Below are 3,525 nucleotides of genomic sequence, written 5' to 3' on the forward strand. Positions count from 1 at the left end.
AAATTTCCGAAATTTGGGTCGGCATTCATTTGTACAGGAATTTTTTCGTAGAACGGTTTTCTTTTTTCGTCGCCCGAGGGCCAATATTTTTCCCAGAAAAAATGTTACTCCCTGAAAAAATTGGTTTTCTTACAAAAAAAGTTTTCCCAGAACAAAATATTTTTCCCAGAAAAATATTAATCCCAAAAAATATTTATCCTGAAAAAACATTTTGCTCCGAAAAAGTATTTATCCAGGAAAAATATTTTTCCAGAAAAAAAACCATTAATCCCAGAATATTTTTTCTGGTTTAAGTTATTTTTCTGTGAGAATATATATATTTTTTTTGTGGGAATAATATTTTTTGTGGGATTCAGTAATTCTATTCGTATACTACTAGTCAATACGGATGAATGAATCATACAACAAAAATTATACACATGAAAATTCCAAGTTTGTTATATTTTTCTTTTTTTATTAAATAGAAAAAAAGGCCATCAGGCCTAAAAAATTGTTTGATTGGCGTAACATAAAAAATAGGGCAAGGCCTACTTTTAGGGTAGGTTGGGCTACGCCAATCAAACAATTTTTAGGCCTAATTATTATTATAAATAATAATGATTAAATAATTATTAGCTGCAAATAACACCGTCTTTTTCTGGCTTTTTTTGTTGCACATTCCTGCCTTGTCAAAGGAGGACACATAAACCGAGGGGTTTCATCAGCAACTTGTTCTGTAAATTATAGTTCCCCTCATCTCTGTTCAGATGAAGCAGATCATGTTCGGAACAGTCTGGCTTTCAAAGTGTTTCACTTGCAAACGTGAAGTAATAATTTGTGCCCAGGCCTGCACAAACATTCTGCATTTGAATGTCAAGTAATTTTATGGATGCATTAATTGTCCAAGTCAGAACAGTAGAACTGCATGTCTGTGGATGACATTGTTAATGAGAAGCTTTAAGAGTATCAGGGTACTTGTATATTGTCTTAATTGTGGAACACAACTCTGTCAATTCTGCGACAGTTCGAGAAACAAATTCGGAATTTAATGCGTTTGATCCGACATGAAGAAATAATATCTGGCTAAATTCCTATTCCTATTTCGACATCATATTCAATAGCCATCTGCTTGAACCATTTCTCCTTGCTTGTACATATGTAGAATGGAGTGACATGTACGACCAGTCAACTGCGTCTTTGTAAATATCAAAGTCCATAATCTAAGTATTTGGTGAGCGAGTCCCCAACGATAACAACTTGCAGAGCCCCCTAATCTGGCGAGCACCTGTAATAAAAAATGAAGATATCAGGTATTAATACTAGAGCCCCATAAAAACAAAAAACAAAATCGGATTCATCATTCTTAGAAGACTTTTTCGGCGAGGATTTTACAAAAATTTCCAATTTTGCGGCAATTTTTTTTATTTGAACAAAACAAAAAAAAAAATCACTTTACCCCCCTCAGAAAAAAAAATCCTTGCTGCCGCTGTTATCATGATAGTTGGCAGTACAGTACACATTAAGTTTGGTGCATATTATTGTGAGTTAAAAATATGCAATGTCCAACAAAATCGTATCGACGTCTCTACAGGTTTCAAACTTAAAAAACACTTGGGACCACCGATTTTTGAGGTCCGAGACCGAGATCGACATTTATACATCAGAGACCGATACCGCAATCAATATTCATGAATTGTAAGACTAGAGATCTAGCATGTCTACGTTTGTTGTCATTGTTGTTGCAATGTTGGAGACGGTGAATGCATTTATCCATCCATTATATGCTATAGTTCTTCATGATTTCAGTATAAACACTTCTTCATGATAGTTTGAGATTCGGATTCCATAAATATAAAAGTTGATGAATTCAAAATTTTAACCAGTTTCCTGAGCTGACCTGAGCTGTCATTACTGTCCAGACCAGAGCTGAATTAAATTTTATAAAACACGTCATATAATCTGGGAATACCATGTTAAATCGTACGCAAGTGCCGATTGAATTGTATAAAATGGCCCGGAAAAATGGTAATTTTCGTCGGCGGATTTTTATTATTGGAACTTGTCGGTCCCCAATGATTTTGGTATCAAACAAAAGCTTCATCTCTCAACTACAACAAAAACACCGAAATTAACGTCAATTTCTTGACCCGGTCAAACGGATAGTTACAAACTACTCATGTCACACAATTCTTCAAACCCACCTGAAACTTCCAACCAATATTTCATCACTTTACGATCACCGAAACTCATCAAATTTGGACTTAAAATACTCGTAAGAATCTGGACATTTCAACTTACCTCGCCATTTTGTCGCAGCTCTGCATACCAACCCGGAAATAGCCTCGAAAGATATTGGACATAGGCCGGGCAGACCTTTCCTATGACGTATTTCACAGGGTTGACATCCTACGATCGCGGTTTAGAAAATGCGAGGTCAGCGCTGTGAGCACGATTGCTGCACACTGACTGTAATATTCCATTTCCGAGGACCGGCAGCTCACCGGAAGCCCGTGTTGTGAGGGCCACAAACTGCGGCTACGTACAGATACGCGAACGCTGACTTTTTTGTTCTTTATGACCAGAGGAAAAGTTCGACATATCACACGACTCTTTAGGATATTTGGTTTAAAAGATAGAGGGTTAAGTACACAAAGTACAACGAATTGGTTTGTGACCGAATGCAAGATATCAAGGCATCTAAATATACAGATTTGGTGTAAAAACAACGGTTATGGAGAAAATCACGAAATAGTTAAATTTGGCCAACTGTTTTTGTACATCATTCATAACCTCATTAATAAACGCGATGCGTGCGATCCAATCATATTTTATTATTTGTGAAAACGCGAACGCAAATCGAGGTCATTAATATCTCACAATTGACCGCAAAAGGCGTAATTGTTCCAATGTCGCACACAATTGACTTCTGCGTGCGCCGTATTGTGCGTCCAACGAACTGCGCGCGCGCTGGCTGCCGTATTTGGATTGCGCGCTGCCATATTTGCACAGATTCTGATACGCACTTTTGTTATTGGTCGTTTTGTTTTAGCCTGATCGATTTTGGGAAAGGGAAGATGTAAGAATTGTTTATTTTACAAACTTTTGAGGAAAATTTTGTGTTATTTTGTAAAGTTAAAAGATCAAAGTGACGGTTATGAATGAGGTTAATAACTTTGCATCGGTTATATGTCGGGCATTGTGAAAAATCTAAACATTTTGCTTTGGACCTCGGAATATCCCTCGGGGCTGCGCCCCTCGGGATATTCCTCGGTTCCAAAGGCAAAATGTTTAGATTTTTCACTATGCCCTCCAAATAACCGATGCGCAGTTATTAACCTCTAATTCATAACCTCATTAATAAACGCGATGTGTGCGATCCAATTACATTTAGTTATTTGTGAAAACGCGAACGCAAATTGAGGTCATTAATATCTCACAATTAACCGCAAAATGCGTAATTGTTCCAATGTCGCACACAATTGACTGGCGTTTGCGTGTTGTTGTGCGTCGAACAAACTGCTCGCGCGCTGGCTGCCGTATTTGGAT

General features: G+C 37.3%; 1 long non-coding RNA gene across 1 annotated transcript; it reads right to left on the minus strand.

Annotated features, from left to right (window-relative positions):
• Window positions 1–433: 433 nt before the first annotated feature.
• Window positions 434–2,445, minus strand: LOC140143070 (uncharacterized). The gene is made up of 2 exons (XR_011857611.1): window positions 2,278–2,445; window positions 434–1,264 (listed from the first exon to the last, which is right to left on the minus strand). It is a non-coding gene; the product is annotated as an uncharacterized lncRNA (long non-coding RNA).
• Window positions 2,446–3,525: the final 1,080 nt, after the last annotated feature.

Source organism: Amphiura filiformis, chromosome 20, assembly GCF_039555335.1.
Source record: "Amphiura filiformis chromosome 20, Afil_fr2py, whole genome shotgun sequence".
Lineage (NCBI taxonomy): Eukaryota > Metazoa > Echinodermata > Ophiuroidea > Amphilepidida > Amphiuridae > Amphiura > Amphiura filiformis.